The following is a 25898-nucleotide window of genomic DNA, read 5'->3' as shown; positions in this document are numbered from 1 at the left end:
TAACATTACTTTTAAAAAATAAAGAAAACAAAGACACCAGCCACCTAAAGATAAGCCATTGACTTTGAACAGAAACGTGCAAGAAACGGCTTGCAACATTTCTTAAAGAAACGAAAAACAAAAAGAAAACAAATCAAAAGATAGAGATTTTTTGTCCCCAAAAATGATCGAGTTCATTATTTGAGTGTGGACAAGCCTAATTCAATTATTATGTAATGAAAAATCAAAGGTCACAATAATGAATGTAAGGGATAAACTCAATACTGTTTTTTTTTTTTTTTAATTATTTAAATATTTTTCACTATTTTGGACTTGAGCTGTATACAATTCTGTGATTCCACAGAAAAATTGAAATCAAAGAACATATATTAATTGGGTGCATATATGCTAAGATTCACAAATGATTAGTCAATGACCTGAATCAGTGGGCTAATTGACGTAAAAATATACACAGAAAACCCATTAAGATGAGTTTTTTAAGTGAGAAAAAGAAAATAATAATTCAAAATGTATACAATGGTAGACTTTTGGGAAAGTAGCAATGATACACATACCTTTAGTCCACTCAGAAGTGAAAAACTTAAAAACGAAATAGATGATATTAGTCCATGAGTGAAAAAGTCATAATTTTCTAGAGAGATCATTTACCCAAAAATAAAAAAATAAAAAAAAATAAATTAATGTGATTTGATATTATATATTTGATATATTTTACAGTAAATAATCTTTTTTTATAATCTGATGAATTACGTCAAATCATTGACGTAAGTTTATGAGTTCATTATTACAAAAATTCTTTATAAATTATTTATCTTTTCTTAATTAGGAGATAGATTTTGAAATTAAAAAATTCTATTTACAGTTCCTACTTAGAGATTGTATGAGGCTATTTATTAAAAGAAAAAAAAATCATTTTAAGAGGGATATTTTAATAATTTAAAAAATTTTTAAAAATAAAATTACCTATATCTACATTACAGTTCTCAAATGGAGACTGTACGTAACATTGCTCTTTAAAATTATATCATAAATTTAACGTAGTTTTTTGGATTTTTTTATTTTATTTTAAAAATTATAAAAAATATATCATAAATTTAACGGAGTTTTTTGGGTTTTTTAATTTTATTTTAAAAATTATAAATATATTTTAAAAAATCAGATTACATGCCAACATACTCTTGACTAAGTGCATTTTTATCCGATTTTTTATGCTCTCTAAATCTCTAAATTTTAGAAAATCAATATAATTTTTTGATAAAATAATTATAATGTCTTGAATTGAAAGGATCGAAATGATTTTTTTTTTTTTTTTTTGTTCCCTCGAATAAATGTTATATAAGCTAAGATGGAGAGTCGGCGAAGGAAGAATATGAAAGACATCGTGCAGCCGCCGAGGTTGACTTCTGGACAGAAAGTGTGCTTCGCGAATCGGACAACAACCACGTGGATAATGAGCACTTCCAAAATCAATCATCGCCTTCCCCGGTGCATTAGCACACATTCTAGCCTTTTAAAGTGGATTTCGATGCAATGAACCTTACTGGCGGCGGAATTCAGAAAAGTTGCTACTTTTTCAAGATAAAAAATTATTTATAAATTTTATTTTTTTTTATGCATCCACCATATTATAATTTATTGATATGGAAGTTTTTCATAATTAAAAATATGTAATATTTTATTTTTTTTAAAAATTGTAATGAATTTAACTACAACTAGTATATCAACACACTTATATGCAGTAAGTTATTTAAATAATAAAATGAGATAAGATGATTTTAAATAAAAGTTAAATAATATATTATTAGAATATTATTTTTTAATATTATTATTTTAAAATTTAAAAAAGATAAATTATTTATTATATTTTATATGAGAATTTTAAAAAAATTATAATAATTAGATATATTGAATTGAGAGTATTTTTCAATTCGAACCGTCTATTTGTTGAAGGAAAAATCTAATTGTAAGTACAATTATATACTAATATGTGAATCAATCTATTGTGATTGGTCAAAAAGTAGATTTTATTAAAAATAATATTAATTTAAATTTTAAATATGAAGAAATTAGTATTGGTATGCAGATTAATATGTAATTTTATTTATATGTAGTAAAACTCTTTGTTGAAACATAGACAAAGTGATATTTGATGAGTTTTTTAAAAAAAAAAATCAAAGAGAGAATAATATGTTATATATATTATAAAATTATAAATATTTAATGTTATCGACATTGAAATTTTAAAATATATAAATATGAAAAGAATTCTTTTAGTTATAAAAAAATTTTACAAAAATAAATCTACATGCTTGACATGGTATGTCAAATTAAAAAATTATTTTTATTATAAAAAATATATATAATATATTATATAAAATTATATTTATTTATAAATATTGTTTTATAAAATTTATTTGTTACACTATCACTTCTCAAATATATTCTTTTTTTTATTGTATTGTATCTTATCACATTAATTTTTTAAATTATAATTTTGAAAATTTAATTTTGTAAATAAAATATTTTTGTGAAGACGTGAGGGTCCACCCGAGTGGAGCAGAAATCTGTCTTCGTTGGATTGAAAAAGAAAGAACGTGGTAGAGATAATGATCGGTAAATGGATTGGAGATTTAAGTGCTTTTAATCATTTTTAATTTATCTTTTATAAAAAAAGGTTTGAAATCCCAAGACCGACCGTGTGAACATGGCCATATTTCCACGACTCTTTTGCTTGTTTTACAGACAGGTGGGCCATTGTTCTTGGGCATAATCCTTAAAAAAGTGTCTGCAATGAAAAGCAGAACGAAAAGATATGTCCCTTTCATTAGGTTCGGGAATTTTGCTCGAAAATGCCGAACACATTTGCTCAGAATTTTCGAAATAATTAGCCGTACATAAGTATGTAATTTACTTTTATAGATATTATGTGTCGACGTGGAAGGCTCATGATCAAACACTAGAGACTCGTTTAGAATTTGAGCTGAAGTGAATTGTAATATCCAATCATCTAATTTTTTAATTGTTAAATTTATTGACATTTATAATTTTTTTTAATTCAATATTTTTTTATATTTAGAATTTAAAATTTTTTTAATTTTTTATAAATATATCTAAATTTATCATAATATTTAAACACATTTAAATTGATCTTAAATAAATTTCACGAAACTCATTCTACTATCTTAATTTATTATTATTTATAAAAAAATTTGATTTATTTTAATTCAGTTTAATATTTAAATAGGATATAAAGAAAAATTTAAATAGTGAATTAAAATAGATAAGTTGAAAATTAAATAAAATATTATTTTTATTTTAAAATTTAAAAAAATTAAATTATTCATTATATTTTATTTAAAATTTTTAAAAAAATTATAATAATAAAATAAATTAAGATAATTTTTAAATCTAAACAAAGACTTATTCTTACGTAACATGTACCCCTCAGTAGTCACTTCAGCGTGCAGCATAACATCATCCAAAACTTATCCTGGTTGGGTGGGAAAGGATCATTCGAAATACTTTAATTTCCTCTCGACCTTCACGTAATTAGTAACTACGTAGAATATTTATAAGTTTTCAGAGAGAATATAAATATTTTTAGCCTCACGTTTTGTATTTGGAAAATACTAAGATTATATAAAAATAAATTTATAATTTAATGTAGTTTAAAATAGTATGTTATATTATAAAATTATTTTTATTATAAAATAAAATTAACGAATTTTATAAAACTACATCAATTTATGAGTTTATATTATATAATATTATGCTTGTAATAATTCTCTTTATAATCTATATGTTAATAAAAAATTAATACCAAAACTTATTTCAAGATATTCTACGAAAAATTACAAATCAAGACTCGAAGTGAAGTTAAGAACTCGAGTATTGCTACATTCACAAATAAATTACACAAAAATAATCTCATAAACTGATGTGACTTCATCTGATACGTTAGATTTGCTTTACAATAAAAATAACTTTATAATATGACAAACTTCTTTAACCCACATCAGTTTGTGATATTACTTTTATGTAATTCCTTTATTAATAGAGTATTTTCCTAAGAACTCTCATTCAGTCAAGTATTATGCCTAGTTTTAATTAATTATTCCTTTTTAATTTTTTTTAATGCATGCATAATTAATACTTCAATGATCGATGGTGAACTCACGAATTCGTTTCATTAAATTGTTGAACATGTAATTAATTAATATTAGTTGGACTGTCTAGTAACTAGTTTTTCTTGTAATATTCTAGGAGGCCTTAAATGTCTTTTAGTTATGATTAAAGCTAAACTATAACTAAGAAAAATAGTTATGGACAATGATACTCTTATACTTCATTTACTATACTGTTTTACTAACCAGTTATTTTTTTTTTTCCTTTTACTCTTTGAATCCTGATTTAAAATTTCACAATATGACTTTCTTACATAATTTATAAGAAAATAAATTCAATCAATTAATGTAATCATATTTTATAAAATTGACATTCTTTTATTCTTTGAGTCAATTTTTATAAAATTAAATTTATTTTTAATTAAATTACATAATTACGTTAATTGATTGAATTTATTTTCTTTTAAATTATACAATAAGATCATATCTTGTGATGTTTAATCTAGATTCAATTGGCAAAAGAAAAAAAGAAAAAGAGTAATAAAGCAATAGTAAATGAGGTGTGGGTTTATCATTACCCAATACAGCTTATATTTGTGTCATAGTTATTGATTACGTACTGATTATTTTATATCAAATTGAGTTCATTCACATTGCAAATACTCCTTTTTTTTGTAGTGACTAAAAATGTCATGATCTAGGATTTTAAATATTAGAAACATTAATCTCAAATAATGTAGATATCATGATATGATTGTATATTATAAGAAGCAAAAATGGGATATACTATAAGAAAAGCAGGCTTTTGTAACTAAAATTTAATGATCAAAATGATTATTTTTCATGATTTTCGTAAGAAATAGTCCTTTTGGTCACTAAAGTTTAATTATAAAAATCTACCTCTCTGATAGTGATATATATATATATATATATATATAGAAGGATCATATTTCATTAATATTGAGGAAAAGGAAAGAGGAAACTTCCATCTTCACCTCATGATCATGAAATTACATTAACGGAGATACAAAACCAAACTAGCTAGCCAGGAACATGATAATATATATATATCAGGTTCATGTACTTATATTCGATGATCTCATCTTACATATATCTGTCTTGTTTTTTCCATCTTCTTTCTCTTCAAGAGAGATCAGGACAAATAATAATAAGGTTCAAGTGCTAGCTGTCACCAATTATATTTGGATTTTACACATAGATTGTTTAGAAGGGAATTTAATTATACAGGCCGCCAGCAGGCTACCGGTCGAGAAAAATGACCATTGGTACAACGAATCAAACAATAGCATGGTTTTGGATCATCTACAGAAGATGCAAAAGATAGAAAATAATAGCGAAAGCTATATCAATATATAGTACTGATATTTTGAGAAAAAAGTTGATATTTTGAGGCATTTTTGTTGTTAGTTTTGTTTATATCATGTGGACAGCTTATATGTAATTATGCGTAATTAATGCTAGATAGAATCACAGATTGTACAAGTGACGCGCAATACTCTTTTTAAAAAAGAGTTCAGAATGTCTATTGTTAAAAAATTAATTTTTTTATGTAAGTCTCATATTTACTCATTTTTTTTAAAGGAATGCGTAACACTTGCGCATTCTTTGACTGTAAATGTTATTTATTTATAAATATTATTTGTAATTTTGATATCCAATTAATTATACCATATTAATTAATCTCAAAATTATGAAATACACAATCATAAATATATAGGAATTACTTTGTAGATGTCATTAACAGTACTGATCAACTAATAATATTTAAATAAAAATCTTAAATTCTTTAATACTCCAATTGATCATCATGATAATCATTCTAGACACGAACAATACTAAATAAGTTTTTAAAAATTCTATTACCATCAAGTTGGTATGTTAAAAAAATACAACAAATCTCAAAATAACAAATAATTCGACTTTTTCAAATTTTAAAATAAAAATAATATTAAAAAATTATATTCTAACAATATTTTATTCAATTTTTAACTTTTATTTCATCTCATCTCATCTGTATAATCAAATATTTTTATGCGAACCATATATATATATACATGCTAGCTCCATGCATCATAAATTTTCAATTTATTAAAAAATTACCAATTGGTGGATGCATGGGTCCAGGCCAACCTCTCATATTAGTGGAAGAAAAAGAACAAAAAGTACACTTTATTTGTTTTTATCAAGTATATATTGAGTTAAATAAAAAAAAAAAAAAAAAAGGAAGAAGGCAAAAAGGGTGCATGGAACAAAATTTTTCCATTTTTCTGTTTGTATGTTTTCTTTCTTTCTTTTTTTATTTTTTATTTTTATTTTTTTACTGAGACCATCACATGATGAAATTAATATAAATATATATATTTTGTCATGCCTAGAAAATTAAAACATGTTTAGGAGAAAGAAAGCACCATTACAAGAAAAAGATAACACAATAATGGCTGGCCTATTAATCCCAAATTTGAAGGGTGAGAGTAAGTAATTTGCACTCTCAATCAAAAGGTTTAGAAAGGATCTTTATTCTTTAGGGGTTGGCTCAAGTGGTAAAGACCTTTGGTTTGGGGGTATACGCCCTTAAGGTCTAAGATTCAAATCCATTTGGATGCAAACAATGTTAGAGACTATCAAACTAAGGAATTATCTTTTGAATTACCTGTCACGTACTTTCGAAAAACTCCTTATAATTGAGAGTTTGTATATCTCTAAAATTAGTCAGGACGTTGTTTCCAGACATCCAGTACCAATAAAAAAAGGGGTTTAGAAATAGAAATATTAGTAAAAAAGTAGATGGAGTTCCTCCTTCAGTTGGCATTATATATAGATAAGAAAGCGCAGAGGGAATTATTTAGGTTTTTTTTTTTTTTGGGATAGGATCGGAATTGAATTATTTGTTTTAAGAAATAGAGCCATTGGGCAAGAAGCTGCTAAAGAGAAAAGAGCCACATGAAGTACTATTTGAATCGTGGCAAAGTGTATATATATATATATATATATGTATGAGCTTGCGTGGAAGAGACAGGTAATGTTCGAGGGTATATTTTTCTACATCGACCACTCATTAGCTGATAAATTGCACATTTGTTGGCAAGAGTCAAAATGATAACTAAAAAAAAAATGATTATTTGTGAAGTATTGTTTACGACGAAGATGATTTTTTGTAATAAGAATAAACTCATTTTAATAGAAAATGATTATACTCTTTCAAACCTGAATAAAAACAAAAATTGAGGATTTGGTATTTTTAAGATACATATATTTATTGTAGTATAATTTCCCAGGATAATTTCATTGAATTGGATACAACATTAATTTAGTCTCGTTTGAATATTGAGTTGAGTTGAGATGAGTTAAGTTTTTTATGACTAATAGTGAATTGAAATGGTTGAGTAAGTTTTATAGTATCTATATAAGATGAGTTTAAATGTGTTTGGATATTAAGATGAGTTTAAACATATTTTTGAAAAGTTGAAAAAAGTTATAGGTCCTGTATGTAAAGAAGTATTAAGTTAAAAGAAATTATGGATCTCACGTATAAAGATATGATTTTTAGTTAAGATGAGTTTAGTGATTTGAGAATTATTTATTAAAATATTAAATTTAATTTAAAATTAAATTGAACTGTTCTGTCTAAATTCCAAACAGAGTTGGGTTCCATGTAGAAAGCTCCACCCTGATCTATCATATAGAATAGTTGAAGTTGTTAAAAATGCACTCTAGGCCATGAATCGTGTCATGGCCGACCTTTGTGCATGGAGTAGGCCGAGGTATTAATTATTTGGGAAGTACGTAAAGCATTTATTTTGCTCATATATACTAATTGAGGTCAGGTAGGGCCTTAGCTGGGGGTTCAACTCGAAAGCATTATGTAGTTATAATGTAATTAATGGGGAAATTGATGTCGTCCAAAGTAGATGGGAAGTGTTGACATTGTTGTAAGAAAACAATATTTTGACTGGATTGAAGGAAAAAATGAAAAGAGTAAAATACATGCGGTTTCATATCTCAATCACTTAAATGGAAAATTGAAATTTTCTAGATTAGTTCGACAAAAAGCTCTAAGGTTTAAATTATTGAAAGAGAGATGGACACGTGAAGTGAAGATGATGACAATTAGTAACATTTTTGAAAAGGAAAACACCTTAGGTCGTCTTTGGTTGGTGAGGATATTAGTTTGCTGTTGGCCCAAACAAAGTACTGCTGATCCGCCGTTTGAAAAAAACTAAGTAATTTCAATTAAGAAGGTTTGAAGAAGATGTCATGCATCTAGAAGTGAATGTTATAATGGGTGCCAGAAAGAGACCCATGATTATTAATGTCTCTTTAGTCAAATTATTAGACATCAGAGTGTGTATTATTTATAGTACTCTCTGCAAGTTGCATGCATGTTCTGATTATTTTCTTCAACTGTTGGCTAGCTAGCCTCTTTAGTTAAAAATGACTGGCCGAATGCACGAACGGCAGATACAGCCAATTATAAGGGCCGGAAAAGAGAAAAATGAAACACAAACAACAAAGTGTACTTACTGATCATCATCATCTTAAATATTAGGGTTTCTGAAAATGAGTACTATAACTTGTCGTTTTAAAGAGAAACAAGTGCATCATAAATTATTCCCTCCAAAGGGTATTTTCCATTTCATTCCTTGCACATGGCTGCATGCCTCACAACAACAAAAAAATAATAATAATTATTTACGAAGAAGAAGAAGATAGACTCATTTTGATAAAAAAAAATTTTAATTTTTACAATGAATAACTGATCGCAAATAAACGTTTTTCTTATAATACATTCTCGAAAAGTCGTCCCTTTTGGCCATCTTTGCTCAAAGGAAAACTAGAGAGAGAATTAAGTACTCATCCAAAACACAAAATTATAAGAAAAGTGTCTCTTGGCCACAGAAACAAACAAAAATAAACAATTATTGATGGCCATTGACTATTTACTTTATAGCGCAATGCTGTGAACTATTATAAGGTTTCTCTTTGGATGCGGTTTGTCATTATTTATGCACTCATCTTCACCAATCAAATTTGCCATTTTTACTAACCCACTTCATCAAAGTAGTCTAAACATGACCTTTGCGTACCCTAAACTTTACGACAACCATATATGCACTTTCTTTTGCCAGCTCTCGCTTTTTCCCTCCCTGCCCGCCATTTTTAACCAAAATACAGCCTTTTGTACGTCTATAATGCCTACAAATGATCAATAAATAAAAGAGAATTAATATGTTTAAATCTCAAATACACAAATCTAGCACAAGTCTTTTATAAAAAGGGAGATCTCATGAGAAAAAAGTGTGAAAAACTCATTTTTTTTTTTTTCTTGATTGGGCGTACATTTTTATAAAAAGCTAATACAAGGCTTTTACATTTATGACTTGTACCTAAAATTCCTCTAAAAACAATACCATCAAACGTTTTGATGCAGCACTATAATCAGCATGTAAATGTACATCGATCCATCTATGTTCTGATAAGAGGTTGTAGCTTATATCTACTACATGATGATCAAAGCTAGCTTTTGATATGTATGTACGCACGTCCTATAAAAAAAAGTATTTATAATGAATTATTGCGACGATAATGACTATTTGTAATGAGAATATATTCATGATTTTGATAAGAAATAATTATTTTAATAGAAACACTACAACAAAAATGATTTTTTGGGACGAAATTACTTTGGGACGAATTGAAAATCGTCCCAAAAAGTGGGATTTAGGAACGAAATTTGAATTTCGTTCCAAAATGACGATGGTTATGCCATACCGTTCGAACGCGTTCGAACGGTATTCTTAGGGACGAATATTTTTGTCCCAAATAAGTTAACCGTTCGACCGTTAATGATTAACCGTTCGAACGTTTAATTTTCACCGTTTGAACGTAATATTGGCGCGATAGGCAAAATTATTTTGGAGGGAAATTGATAAACCGTTCGAACGGTTAATATTAACCGTTCGAATGATGCATATTCACCGTTCAAACGTTATTTGAATCGTTCGAACGGTGACAGAGTTTTAATTTTTTAAGTTTTTTGCCAAATTATATTTAGATTAACTAGTAATTATAAAAAATTGGTTAATTAAATAATATGAATAATCTAAATTAAGAATTAGTTTAGAAAATATAAAACAATACCATTGCATATAACTTAAATACTGAATTTACAAAACACAAAATATTGTCCATACAAAAAACAGGAAATAAATAAATAAAATTTATCATAAAGTAATTAAGACCCCAAGTCTTTGCACACTTCCTCGACTGCAGCTATACGTTCCTCTATTTGTGTCAGTCGAGTACTGATGGTGACCTGAGTCGCAGACATGGCAGCAAACTCTGTACGAAGCTCAGACACAGCAGAATGGATCTCCATACGCACTGCATCGATCACTGCTGATGTCTGCTCGCTGATCGCTGCACGCACTATGTCAGCCATCTCCTCACGAGTAACACTGTGGACTGATGCCTCGGCCCGTGTAGATGTCTCTGCAGCTGCAGCTGAGACTCCATGATCTCCCGGCTGTGCATCTCTGTGAGGATCAACTGGTTCTGGAACATGTGCACGAAAACGCAGTCTCGAGTGTCCCGTGCTGCGTGAGAGGGTGGTGCTGTTTATCGGTCCCATCGGCTCCCGTTTACGCTCAGCAACATCTGGCACAACACCAGCACATAGTAGATATCGGGTGATCAGGACTCCGAATGGTAGTATATCCATCGAAATGTACCGAGATTCTGATCGAATCCTATCGAATATATATCCCACCAAGTCGATAGGAATGCCACGAGCGACCCGTATCATAAATTTCGTCCGATCAATGCCAACTTCTGTCTTGTGCTGCCGAGGGTCAATATTATTGGCAATTATCAAATTTAATATCTTAAAGAAAGAAGATAAATCTGCCTGTTTGATGCTCTTCGTCCCGTCATACGGTGGAGCATCTGGACCGACAACCAAATCCCTCACCTCGTGATCAGCAAGGGTATCGACCTCATCAGTATAAACTGATGCCTCCTCCTCAGCTGTCTCCGCCTCAACTGAAGGATCAGACTCTCTAGGCACCACATTCGGATATGCATCTGGCAGCCTAGGAATACCGAGATGCTCAGCAAGTCCATCTCGTGAAAATACAACGGGTACTTCTCGGACAGTGATACTGTAGGCCCCAGAATCATCTGCGCTGGCACTGCCGAGTTCTCTATAGAACTCAGCAACAATGTCAATGTAGGAGACTGGCTCCCATGCTTCCTCCCGTTCATCCAAGATAGGTCCCCAACCACGATCACTGAATATTGAGGGCAATGAATGACCCTCCCAGATAAGACTCTGGAAATCAGAAATCTTCACTGGTCGCTCCAGTGAAACTGTCCTCTCCCGAACTGGACCACTACTACTCTCACCAAGATTGCGTCGCTTACGTGCCGGTCTAGAAGTAGACATTATAATCAACCTGAAATTTATAATTACAAACTAGATATATAACATTAACAAGAAAAATACAATAAAGAACTATTTACAGTAGTTTGAAACAAACAGCAATTTAATAATATTTGCCATTCTGAACAACATTATCAACAATAAATATGTCACTCAATATCAATATTAATAATATAAATATAATATTAAACACCGTTCGAACGTTTACCGTAACGGTCGAACGGTTACAGACAAACCGTTCGACCGTTTAGTTATATCGTTCGAACTATGTAACTTAACGGTCGAACGGTTACAGACAAACCGTTCGACCGTTGATTTATATCGTTCGAACGTTTACTGTAACGGTCGAACGGTTACAGACAGACCGTTCGACCGTTAAGTTATAACGTTCGAACGCTAAGCATAGCGTTCGAACGATATTCGTCGATCGGGATTCCAGGCCGAGTCGACTCGGCCATTGAAATCCATGGAATCCTTCGATTCCCTGGATTTTACACCAAAATAAATGCAATAGAAACCTAAATAAATGTTCCTAACATGGATTTATGCAAATCTACCGATTATTTTGATGTATAAATCGGTTTACCCTAACTTAAACAATTAATCTATCAAAAACCTAAATCTAAACGGTAAAATGCTTTAAAAATGAAAAATACCGGTTGTTAGAGGTAGGGGCTTCGAGTGGGCACTGTTGACGGCGGCGAAGACGGCGTTCAACGGCGGAGATCGACGGTTTGGAGGCTTTTTCACGGAGGAAATGCGTGAAAATGACGTCGGGATGGGCTTATATATGCAGTACCGTTCGAACGGTACGTTATACCGTTCGAACGAATTAACTAAATATTGATTGCCATCCCTAATTAATCGGTTTTCAAATATTTAAATGCAATATTCCGTATTAATTATATTAAATATAATAATTAATTCAATTATAATATATTTTAATTGTTAAAAATATTAAATGCAATATATTTAATGCACTTATATATTATTAAACACTATGTATTATATATATAATTTTTTGGCAATTTATAGTATATATTATATTATATTTAATTAAAATATATTATACTATTGAATATTATATAGTATATAGTATAAGTTATATTATATAGTATAATTAATATAATATAGACTACTATATACATGAAGCCATGTTCATGTATTTATATAACATATATATTATATGTGATATTAACTAGTACCACATATATATATACTAGTATAGATGACACTATATATATTAATAGTAGATATTCTATTATTAAATATCTACTATTAATATTATAGAAATAAACATTATATATATGCATGTGATACATATAACCCTATGCTATGATACCATATATATGTTATATATAATAGGTTAATATATGTAGTACTTGTTGATTATATTAGATGTAATATGATATTTTATACTATATATGTTACTAAACTATATAATATATGTTTGATTATATATTATATAGTTATATTACTATGGCTCTAAACTATAGTATATTTAGAAATTATTATATTTAAAGGTATAGTGCAAAAAAAATACAATAAGCAACAATATAATTAAACGTTCGAACGGTTTACTATTGGCGTTCAAACGTTTAATAGTACGTTCGAACGTTTATATTAACGTTCGAACGTTAAATTAGCGGGGGAAATTATTCCTGCTAATCGATTTGACGTTTGAACGGTATAATATAACCGTTCGAACGTTAATTATTAGCCTTCGAACGTATATTTTCACGTTCGAACGTCAAATCGGCGGGGGAAATTTTTCCCGCTAGTCGATTTGACGTTCGAACGTTCATTAAACAACCGTTCGAACGGCAATGTTCTGCATTTACACGACAGAACCTCACAATCTCGGACTCGTTTCAGTCGACCGAGCATCACTCCCACGCTCATTTTGTTCCAACCAACGCCATTATTCTTCAATCTAGCCCTCAAATATTACAAACTCCTATCAATCTCTTATATTTTCGGATTAAGAGGTTGTTTTTACCGTTTGGTGAAGAGTTTTTACCGTTTGGAATTTTTGAAGCTTTATCTCTCCAAATCAGGTATTCTCCTTAAATTTGACCTCATTTTAGTTTTTATATAAGTGTTTTCGTTTGCTTACATGAGTTAGTCATATATTTTGCTATCTTTTGATGTAATATGGACTGTATTACTTGGGGTTTTCGGAGGTTGAAGACGAGTGATTTCTGGATGTAAACCGTTCGAACGGTACGTGTACCGTTCGAACGACTGTATAGGAGATCGAACGGTCACGAACACCGTTTGAACGATTTCTTGGGCAGTGTTAAAATAATTAACATTTTAAATGCAGGAGTGTAATTAAAAATTAAATATATATAATCTACATTTAATAATACTTAAATACTTAAAAGATTCAAATAATCAAATGAGAATGAATTAAATTACAAATCATCTAAGATTTGTTACAAAACTTAATTATTTATGATGTTGAATTATTTGTTTGATACATGTTAAATATTGGCATATCTTATATTGCTTGTTCATCAATATTAGCCTTAGACCCGTTCGAGAGTTATCAATCCGCCTTAATTGAAAGATTGATAACTCTTGAATTGTCCAGAGTGGACAGTTTGGAATTGTAAGATCATTCTCGCAAACTATCGAGCTATATCTGTTATACGTCCAGCATTAAGATTTTGGCAGATTTATCCCTTGTTCTCCGGATATGCAGTTTCGGTGATGTTGTATCGACGATGGATAAGTCGGTGCACACAACCAGACGAGCATATTTGGAGAACTATGGGGATATGCTGCCGAAATTTTGTTGGGCGTGACAGATTATAGAGGATAGGTTTGCGACTATGATCTTACAGTTCCGAATGGGATAGGACCAACTACCCGGTGTAAGGTGGCATACTCCTTGATTGATACATGATACATGCTTGTTTGTTGATGCACACGTGCTTGTTTATAATGAAGATAGTCAGCATGGATAAGAGTTGGATGCGAGTTAGCGATCGTTTGGGTCAGAATTACAACGTATATGCTGAAGGTGTTAAGAAATTCTTAGAGTTTGCATTGGGTACATGTGATAGTGATGGACGTATTAGATGCCCATGTAATACATGTAGGAATTTGCGCTCTCATAAGATAGACTTGGTGAGAGAGCATCTGTTTGTAAAAGGTATTGACAAGGGTTATACTGATTGGGTCTTACACGGGGAACCATATCCAACTTCATTCGATACTCCACATGAAGAAGAAGCTATCGATGAAGATGTACAACCAGATGTTGTTGGAGATGAGTATGATGAGGATATGGAAGAAATGTTAGGTGACATCGGTGCGGGAATGTTTATGAATGAAGGTGGCACGGACACATCAAGTTCAAATGATGGGGGTCATAATACTTTTGCACGATTGTGGAATGAGTCACAACGTGAGCTATATCCAGGATGCAGAAGACACAGTAAGTTGTCATTTACCGTAAGACTGCTACACATAAAATCAATGTGCCGATTATCAATTAAGGCTGTCAATATGTTACTCGAGTTGTTTAAGGAGGCACTGCCATCAGATAATACACTTCCTCGTAACTTCTATGAAGCAAAAAAATTGAAACGAGGACTTGGATTTGATTACAACGTAATACATGCATGTAAGAATGACTGCATATTATTTTGGCAAGAGAATGAGCAGTTGAACGAATGTCCCATATGCCACGAGTCAAGATGGACATCTGACAAACAAAATGTGCCGCAAAAGGTAGTACGCCACTTTCCATTGACACCTAGATTACAACGATTATATATGTCACGTGCAACAGCTGCAGACATGATATGGCACTCATCAGCCAGAGTTAGAAACGATGATATTTTATCACATCCTGCTGACTCTCAGGTGTGGAAGGAATTTGATAAGGAGCATACATGGTTTGCAGAAGAACCACGTAATGTGAGACTTGGGTTGGCAACAGATGGATTTAATCCGTTTGGGAACATGAGTACTAGTCACAGTACTTGGCCAGTCGTACTTATGCCGTATAATCTACCACCGTGGAAGTGTATGAAAGATCCATATTTCATGATGAGTTTGCTCATTCCAGGTCCGAGATCGCCGGGAAATGATATAGACATACACTTACAGCCATTGATTGCAGAATTGAAAGATTTGTGGGAGAATGAGGTTGTCACATTTGATTCATCAACAGGCAAGTCGTTCAAGATGCATGCTGCGGTTTTATGGACAATAAATGATTTTCCAGCATATGGAAACTTGTCAGGTTGGAGTACTAAGGGGAAAATGGCATGTCCAACATGTAACAAACATACTAAATCTGAATGGCTCACTTACGGGAGAAAATTATGTTTCATGGGTCATCGTCGATTTCTACCTGGTGATCATAGATGGCGGGGAAATTCACAAATGTTTGATGGTACTGTTGAATGGGGCCAACCTCCACCATATTTGTCTGGTGAAGATTTACTTGCACAATTTGTAGATGTTGGTTGTAATGAATTTGGTAAAAAACAACGAAAGAGAAAACGAGCTACTTCTGAGTTGAATTGGACTAAGAAGAGTATATTTTTCGATCTTCCATACTGGTCAAAGTTAAAATTACGGCACAGTCTTGATGTTATGCATATTGAAAAAAATATATGCGAATCCGTATTGGGAACATTGATGTCAATTGAAGGAAAAACGAAGGATACATTAAACTCAAGGAAGGATTTGAAGCGGTTGGGAATAAGACCGGAAATGCAGTTGCAAGAAAATGGTTCGTCCGTTTACATGCCGATTGGGTGGTATACATTGTCAAGGAATGAAAGGGCTACTTTTTGTGAGTGGATAATGAAAATTAAATTACCAGATGGTTATGCCTCGAATTTGACAAGGTGTGTGCGAACAAATGATTGGAAAATAACTGGGTTAAAAAGTCATGATTGTCATGTCCTTTTGCAGCGTATCTTGCCTATTGGTATACGTGGGTACTTGACTAGAGACGTGCGCGTGGCTTTGACTGAGTTGGGTTTATTTTTCAAAGACTTATGTGCACGGACATTAAATGTAGAAGCTTTGGATCGAATGGAACGGGAAATTCCCATCATATTGTGTAAGCTAGAAAGTATTTACCCACCGTCATTTTTCGATGTCATGGTTCACCTGGCCGTCCATTTGCCACGTGAGGCTCGACTTGCAGGACCAGTTCAGTATAGATGGATGTATCCCATTGAACGATTTCTTGGGAAGTTGAAACGAACAGTTGGTAATAAAGCTCGCCCAGAAGGATCAATTGCAGAAGCATATATTGATGATGAGTGGCATACCTTCTGTTCCAAATATTTCCACGGAGTTGACACTAGGTTTGATCGGCCAGAAAGAAACTTTGACGTTGACAGAGCAAGACAACGAAATGTGTTTTCCGTGTTTTCCCAACAAGTACGTCCACTTGGTGCAGTGCGTGGTTATGACTTATGTGGAAGAGAGTTTGAGAAAGCTCAGTGGTACGTGCTGAACAATTGCCCTGACATAGAGATTTACTTGAAGTAAGTATTAATCTTTTCTTAATTTAGTATTCGCTCATTTACTTTCGCAAAATTCTAATAATATAAAATACATGTCGTAATCATCAATTTCAGTGATCATATTAACATGCTCAAGGAACTAGGAGTAAATGATATAGACCGGAAACATGAAGAGGAGTTTCCGAGATGGTTTGAACAACGGGTAATGACATTACATATGCGACACTTCATTCAATACAAATAGAAAATATTGATTGTTTTTTTTATTGATATAATAGACGTTTTACTTAATATGTAGGTTGTACAAATGCATGCCAATAATCCAAACGATATATCAGATGAATTGTATGCATTAGCGCGTGGCCCATCGAGACGGGCTACAAGATATTCTGCATGTATTTCTCGTGGTAGTAGGTATCACACAATAGATCGAGATCATTATAGGAAAACACAAAATAGTGGTGTCCTAGTTGAGGGAAGTCATGATGGAGAAAATATTGATTTCTATGGAGTGATTGTTGATATAATTGGAATGAAATATTTGGGGGAGCTTGCAGTGTATCTGTTTAAGTGTGATTGGTGGGATTTAAGCAATCCTCGAACTGGAGTCCGTGATGATGAATATTTCTTGAGTATTAATACATCAAGAAAATGGTACGAGGATGATCCATTTATTTTAGCTTCTCAAGCATCTCAAGTATTCTACTTAGATGACCCGAAGTTGGGAACTCAATGGCGAGTAGTACAAAAATATGCTCCAAGAAATATATATGATGTTATCCCTCAGGCAGAAGGGCGAGATGAAGAAGAAGATGATGCCTCTACTCAAGAAGCATACCAAGAGAGTCAGCCCGTCTTTAATTTGTTTGTGGATTTGAGCCAGTATGAGATGATTCCATTGAATAGAGAAGATATTGAGGCTGAAATTGTTGATGCGACACTTGAGCAAAGTGTTGATTCATCTGAACTATCTACAGAAGATGAGACTGAATTGTCAAATGATACTGATACAGATAGTGATTGACGAATTATATTTTCACATTACGTGATGATGAGCACTATTTTACTTAATGAATATTGTATCAGTTTTTTGAAATTATGCCTCCGAAGAGAAAGGAAGTGCGCAACCCATCTCCACCTGTTCCTAGCTCTCCTTCAGACTCACCATTAGAGATTGACTCTACAGAACAAGGTAAAATTCTAATAGTCATAAAAGTTATTAATTAAGATTATAATAGAAAATTGATTATAATGTTATATATCATGATGACTTCACAGTACAATCTCGTCAAGGTCGAGGCACTACGAGAGGCGTGACGTTGGAAAAATATCGTAAGGTGGGTAAGATCAAAGTTAACATTCTTGATGAACATACCGGAGGCGAAGGACAACCAGCAGCTTGGCTTGCATCGCATGTGGGTGCTCTTACACGAACTTATGCACCTTTGGCAACAAGTTCATGGAAGAAAGTCCCCCAAGATGTTAAGGACCTTATCAAGAAGCGTTGTTTGGTAATGTTTAATAAATGAAATTTAATTGGACTTATAATTTTATTTTACTTTAAAGTTAGAATATTATAAATGATAATATTTTTGTCCAAACTTTTGTCTGTAAGGATGATTTCGAAATAAATTTTGGTCGGAGAGAGGAGCGTAAAACTGTGGAAGAGCTTATGAGTAATGCATTCCGCAAGTATAAGGCGAGGTGTCATGAGCATTATAATAAGTTTGAGAATAGTGAAGAAGCACGCCAACATCCTTTTCAAGATGTGCAACCTTCTGATTGGGAAAAACTTTGTGACATGTTTGAGGATTCATCATATAAGGTATAATTAATTTAATTATTTTAGTCCTATTTTTAATTTCGCTTTCTAATATTTTCAATTCTTATGTAGGAGCGAAGTTCTATAAACAAAACAAATAGATCAAAATTGAAGATTACTCATCATGCAGGCTCAAGATCTTTCCACCGCCTCTCTAAAAAATTGGTATTGCTATTCTTTCATTTGTATATAGTTAACTGAATATATCAATCATAATGACTTTATATCTTAACAAATCTTTATTATAGCAAGATTCAGATGCCAATTATGATCTGACAAAATTATATGCTGCATCACATACTAATCGTAATGGAGAGTGGAGTCATCCTGATGCCCGTGAAAATTATGTAAGTATTATAATTTGTTTTAAATAAATATATTTGAATATTTATGATGATATTAACTCTTTATCTTATGTGTAGGATAAAATGGTTGCCCTGCGTGCTGAATCTGCGTCAGATCAAAATTCCTCAAATACAGATGTTGAGATTTTTACACAAGTTCTGGGTGAACGTTCAGGATATTTGAGGGGTTTGGGTCGCTGTGTAAAACCTTCTCCCTCTTCCTCTTCTTCCGGGTCTGCCTCTATAGCTCAAGAGAATGCGAATCGTAGAATTGAAGAATTGATTGCAAAACAACAAGAGTTAGAGGCTCAATTGGCGAGACAAGGAGACATGGAGATGCGCCTCAAACAACATGAAGAAGAACAAGCAGAGTTCAGGAGAGATATGCAACTCCAAATGCAACAGCTTATGCAACAGTACAGGCCTCCAACCAACTGATGGTTTTTTACGTCTAGCTTATGACATTATCTAATTATGTATGAACAATGCTAGTTTTATGGTTATTTATTTCTTCGCACTTATTATAAAACTTTTGTGAGTAATTAAACAGTTCTTAATTTATATTTTTCAAATAATATGGATGTCTATTTAGTTTTTTTATAATTATTGGTTTTAATAAAAATAATATCCGTTCGAACGACAAAGTCACGTTCGAACATTAATGGGCATGCCGTTCAAACGATAATGTAACGTTCAAACGTCAACTCGCAAACCGTTCGAACGATACCAGATGCTCAAAAAACCGTTCAAACGCATGACATTACCATATCGTTCGAACGTTGATCATCACCGTTCGATCTCTTATACCGTTCGATCGTCTCATTTAACGTTCGAACGTATTTCTACTGATCGTTTGAACGTATCTTGATAACCGTTCAAAACAAACATTGACGTTCGAACGGTATATGAGAAGCATTCGAACGCCATTCTGGGACGAATTTTAACCGTGACAAAAAAAAGCATCGTTCGAACGGTATCGAACGGTCACTTTCAAAATCGTTCCAAAAGATATATTTTGGGACGAAATTGTGTTTTTCGTCCCAATATATCTTCTGGGACAGTGATGTTGGGACGAGCTTGGGACGAAATTTTTTCGTCCCAAAAAATCTTTCGGAACGAAATCGATATATTTTGGGACGAAAATTTTCGTCCCAAAATATGTTTTTTGTTGTAGTGAAAATAACTGATCACAAATCAACAGTTTTGTAATAGGAAAATTAGAATAGGAATTTGATCGTATACGTACCAAATTAAGCTTAGATTCTTGCTAACGCCGTAATAGATTTCTCTGCCTTCGATCATGTTATTCGTGTAGTCGCCTTGTTAATTTACGTCTCGAGGTGCGGATGATTAGGCTGTAGCTAGTGGCCTTATGCTTGATCTTAAAAGCAATATAAGATATAATAATTCAATGCCACATAAAAACTAGGTCTTCTGTTAATTTGCTAGCAAAATTTGAAATATTAACATGAAGGGCATCTTGGATGTCTATTTGACCACAGGTTGATTAATTGTTGTACTATCTTGGATTTGGGTTTATAATGAGGATGTTACATGAGATTTGCATTGTTTGGGAATGAAAAATTCTTGCATTTTGCAATGATTTTTAATAGTTCTTATTAGGATCTTAGTTTTTTCTTTTAAGTATAAATGCGTGTTGCTTAGGCTTTCTTTTTGGATCTTTATGTCCCGTTTGGATGTTAAACTGAATTGAAATGAGTTGAGTTCTTTATGAATAGTAGTGAGCTTAGATGATGGAGTTAGTTTTATAGAACCAACTTAAGATAAATTTGGATGTATTTGGATATTAAGATAAGTTTAGACGCATTTATGGGAAGTTGAAAAATGTTGTAGTCTCATGTGTAAAGAAGTGTTGAATTGAAAAAGATTGTGAGTCCTATATTTAAAAAGGCTTTTAGTGAAATGGGTTTAGTGATTTAAAAATTGAGTGTTTAGATGTTAGACTCAGGTTAAAATTAGATCGAGTTCAATCCAACTTCCAAACGGGTCCGCATTAGAAAGAACTTAAAAAATCCAATTAATCATGTAATATCAGAGCACTACATGGCATATCTCTGACGATGGCTATAAGAGAAAAAACTAAGCATTAGTTTTGAAGTTTCAAATTGGTTATTTACCAAGTGAAGTTACTTAAAATAATTGGGACTTGACACTCAAAATCTCTCTCCTGAACATTTTGTTTGTTTGGCTCAAAGGAAAAGAAAAGGAAAACTCCTCGTATTCTAGCTTGTTTAAACTCGAGGGCTTAACCGAAAGTTATTACAAGTGAATTCAACGTAAGATTGTGGCAAACTGAGATTCGATGCAAATGGCCAAAATATTTTTGAAAAGTATATATAAAAACCATTATCTTGATGTACAGATACTCATATCACAATATTTTGGGCCCAACCCGATCCAGCTTGAATTAAGCCCAAACTCTATGCCTTTCCTTTTGGGCCAACCGTTGTGGCCCACCAGCTGATCAATCGTAATAATTTAGTATTAGCATAGAGCTTGATCCCAACAACAAAATCTGAATGGTCTTCCTCTGGTTTCAGTTTATTCTCAGTTTATCGAGTTTTTCTTTAATTCCCTAATAATTTTAATTTAGGATTCTAATTTATAATCCAAGATTAAGTAAATATTAGGGGATTTGCATTTGATATATATATATATATACTAGTAGAAGAAACGTCCTTTGGACGTTTGCGGGGGCATAATTTATATGGTAATCATATAGGTATGTATTGCCAAATGATAGAAATAAAGAAAATCAATACGAACTTTACATACAAGTTAGTGTCCTATTTAAATATATAATTATAACGGTGAGAAGTTTATATAAATTTAAAGATAAATAAATAAACATAAATTTTATATACAAGACAGTGTTTTATTTAAAGATATAATAATAAAGAAATTAATTAACAAAGTGATAAGGTGCACTAAACTTATGACACAAAGTTAGCAGGCAAAGAGCTTATGAGGCAAAAAAGAATTCATTTACTATTAATGCATTGCCCACAGCAAACTTCTATTTATTGTTGTATTTGAGCATATTTAGTGAAGCAAGTGTAAATATAGAGTTTGTGATTGTTTTATTTTTAGAAACATGCTTTTTATTTTTAGTTCCCAGCTAATTTATAAAATATGAATATTTATTATATATACAAATGCAAATATTGGAGAATTAAATAAGATAGTAAATTTTAAAATAAAACAAATGTATTAAAAGAAATTAATATAATGAGAAAAAAAAATATTCACACAACAAAAATATAATATCAACAATTAATCTTAATTACAAGTGCATTTATATGAATATGATAAAATTGAATAATATTTTTTCCAATAAGATAAAAAAGAACGTACCAAGAAGTAGAAGAGAAACAGAAGAACAGTGCGAATATGGAAAATGAATAACAACCAGATTGATCAACAGTAAAGCAAAAGCAAAAGTGACAAATCTGTAAAAAAAAAAAAATTATGTAAGAAATTTTTTTTAACAATAATAAGAAATGATATAAATAAATTCAGTATTTATAAAAAAAATTGTTAATTAGTTTCTTTAATCTCAATAAATATGATTGATTAGTTTCTTTAATCTCAATGGAAGAGTGATTGATAGAGTGCACGAGACTTATAACATTAAGTTAGCAGGAAAAAAACCTATGATACAAAAAAAAATTAATTCACTGCCAGACAACAAACTTGAATTTACTATTGTACTTAAGTACATTTAATCAAACAAATTTGCAATAATTATTAATTTTTTTATAAACATTATTATTAAATTTGCAATAATTACTAATGAATAAATTAAAACAAAGAAAATTTTACAACATTTCAAATTTTATCTTTTTATATTTTAAATTCTCAATAAAATTTTATTTAAAATTTATATATTAAGTGAAAAAATTTAAATAGACTTCGTGCTAATATCTAACTAAAAAAACACACAACAATATTTTTATTTTCTTATTTGGAGAAAAAGAAGGCCCATTAGTGATTTTTTTTCCCCATTTCACGCTATCTCGCGCCTAACCCAATAGCTTATATATCATCTTTTATATTACTCCATAGGACATTAACAAATTAAAATTTTTTTTAAACATTATTATTAATTTGGTACAAATATTAGAGCATAAATTAAAAATAATAATAAAGTTTTAGAATAATGTAAATTTTATTTTTTCAATATTTTAAATTCTTAGTATAACTTTATGTAAAATTCAAATACTAAGTAAAAAGATTTAAAGAATCCATATGTTATGTAAAATTCAAATACTAAGTAAAAAGATTTAAAGAATCCATATGTTATGTAAAATTTAAATACTAAGTAAAAAAATTTAAAGAAAGTATATGTTAGTAGCTAGATTTACAAACATATAACATTGGATCTTTTTCTTATTTGAAAAAAAAAACCCAGCCCAACTCTAGACCCGAAATCAGGAACAAAACCCAGCCCACCCAACAGCCCAAAACACCCAAATGGTGTCGTTTTTAACAAAACAACCCTCAACCACCCCATCCCAATCCGATAACGGTGCCGTTTTCACACCCAAAAAACCCTAATCCTACTCCCATCGCTATAAAACCATTCTTATGCCTTCATCGCTATATTCGACCTCCATCCATATTTTTCATCTCAGTCTCTCTCTGTCTCATCCTTATGGCTTTAGACTTCATCTCCCCATTCTGCCTGCCACTCTCTCTCTCTCTCTCTCTCTCTCTCTCTCTCTCTCTCTCTGTTTTAGTCTTTCTATCCTTATTAGTTTGTAGTACATTTTTTTAAATCTTAAAAATTTGAGGTTGCCATTTTCATATCTGCAGAATTTTTTTTCATCTATATTGGCTTTGTGTTTTTCTTTCGTAGAAATTTTTTTTCCCTTGTGCCAGACTTGATCTAGTTTTCAAATATGTAATTTTTTTTTTCCTTGCGGCTAATTTTGCCTAGTTTTCAGATCTGTAGAATTTTTTTTTTCCCTCGTGTTTCATGTATACTCGCTTTGTATTCCTCTCATATGTAGAATTTTTTTTTTTTTTTTTTTTTTTTTTTTTTTGTGTATGAGTTGATATATGTAGAATGATTTTTTTTTCTTGCGTTTCATGTATATTCGCTTTTTACACAATTAATTTGCAGAAATATTTTTTTTCTTGCATCTGAGTTGATCTAGTTTATATTTTTTTTGTTGCTTCTGAGACTGAGTTGATCTACTCTTCAGATCTGTAGAAAAAAAAAATTTCCTTGCATTTCATATACATTCACTTTCTATTTTTCACCTGTAGAAAGAAATTGTTTTTTCTTGCAATTTGTGTTTCTAGGTTTTTTCTATCTTCGATTCAAGTTTTTTTTGTCCTGCCTTTGATTTCTTCTATTTTTTTTTATTTCTTGTTGTTTGGCATATGATTGTTAATAATATCTTGTAATTTTTTATATCTATTTTTGGGTTAATATTTATTTTTTCTTGCCTCAAATCCGCCACCTACCGCTACTCGTCACCCTTGATCACATCCGAATATGCAAATATTCCTTGGTTGTCTCCCTCTCTCCTAAAGGGCGAGCAAATCAGAAGAGGCGATTTGTTTGATTTTTTGGGCTCGTGTTTATCCGTATGGATTTGTCTAATTTTGTTTTGGTTATTCTACGTAAACTACTAATCCACTTGATCACATCCGAATATGCTTTTTATTTTGTTTCATATATATATATATATTTCTTGTAATGCATATGCACATGCATATGAAGTAATTATATACTATAATAAATTCATTCATCCAATACTGAGAGAGGAAAGAATGAGAAGCATACCTACAACTGCGGAGATTAACCAGTAGCACTAATTCAAAAGACACGAACAACTTTTTTTTCCAGAAAGTCTGAAATATAGAACTCAAATGAATGGAATCCAAATATTAAGTTGTAAATTTGAGTCATACGAAGTGATAAGATCTAAGTGTAAAATGACAATAATGTTTAGGCGGTGTAGTAAAACGACAGCAAATACAGCGAAGAAAACAATAGAACTAAAGGGCAAAATTGAAAACAAAACGGGAAAAAGAAATTCGGCGCTCAGAATGTAGAAAGACCAAAATGTCTGTTGGCAAAAGAAAAGTAAAATTAAAGCCATTGTAATTTTCAAATAAAATTAAGGGCTAAATGAGAAGAAAAAGTTAGACGAAAATATTGTAGATAGTGGATTCGCACTTTATATATAAGTATAGATATAGATAGATTTGGGTTTAAATAAGTTGATCCGTTAAGATACAATCAATAAATAGATTAATAATGGACCAATTTGCTTAACGCCAAATCAACCATGAATAACATATTTAAATTTTATTTCAAAATCACAATTTTATCATTGTTGAGTTATAATATTGATATTTATCAATATATATGCTTGGTTTTTTATTGTTGGAATTATAATTCTGGACTTATGTTTATATTTATTATTATTGGGTTTGTAATATTGATTTTATTATAAGTTAAAATACAAAAATTATTGATGTTTGTATTAGTATGTAGTCTTATTTTTTTAGACATTGTGGCTACTAATATATAATTTTTAATTTTTATGTGAAATTATGTCAATCAGGTAAAATAGATCTTGCAAGTTAGTTCAACCTATTTACACGAAACAC

This window comes from Carya illinoinensis, chromosome 15, assembly GCF_018687715.1.
Source record: "Carya illinoinensis cultivar Pawnee chromosome 15, C.illinoinensisPawnee_v1, whole genome shotgun sequence".
Taxonomy (NCBI): Eukaryota; Viridiplantae; Streptophyta; class Magnoliopsida; order Fagales; family Juglandaceae; genus Carya; species Carya illinoinensis.
Note: the sequence above shows the minus strand (reverse complement) of the source record.